The sequence below is a fragment of the Buceros rhinoceros genome, unplaced genomic scaffold, assembly GCF_000710305.1.
Source record: "Buceros rhinoceros silvestris isolate BGI_N320 unplaced genomic scaffold, ASM71030v1 scaffold36225, whole genome shotgun sequence".
NCBI lineage: Eukaryota > Metazoa > Chordata > Aves > Bucerotiformes > Bucerotidae > Buceros > Buceros rhinoceros.
In genome coordinates, this window is record NW_010415283.1 from 819 (window position 1) to 1384 (window position 566).

Below are 566 nucleotides of genomic sequence, written 5' to 3' on the forward strand. Positions count from 1 at the left end.
TTGTCCCAATCAAGTGCACGTGTCATCTCCCCACGCTTGTCCAGCCAGCGTCAGCCCTCAGCTACCTGCTGTCAGCACGGGCTGCAGCAGCCTCCAGAGGGGTCAGCTGGGACCATCCTGTACCTCTGTAAGAAACGAGCGAGAAAAAAAAACCCTCGCCACAGAGACCCAGGCCAGACTTCTCAGTGAAGCACCTACTTTCATCATGTTCTTTAAAGATCGGGTGTCTAGGTTAGTAGGCAAATTTGGTAGAAAAATACATGAGTTTTTCTACGCTATTCCCGGCCGAAAGATCCCTCCCTTGTTTCCCCATTGGCTGGGCCCTCCAAGGCTTACAGACTTACCCGTTACGCCTATTACATGTTACAGGTAACATTGGATCATACAATTTCATGCATCGCATGTCTCATTAACTCGGACTTATGCCTCCCCTAGGAGGAGAAAGTAATAGTCAACAGCCTATTAAGCAGGCGCAGTGCTGCTTCCACAGGCTCATCCATCCTAGTCAAGCCCAGTTTGACACATTCAATGTTTTAGCCCGCCCGTTATCTTGTCCCTTCTCTCTT

General features: G+C 49.6%; 1 gene segment (V, D, J or C); it reads right to left on the bottom strand.

The window, feature by feature from the left end:
* The window catches only part of LOC104494524, a gene marked incomplete at its 5' end in the record, with an annotated part of 2705 nt that overhangs the window by 731 nt on the left and 1408 nt on the right, over nt 1-566 (bottom strand).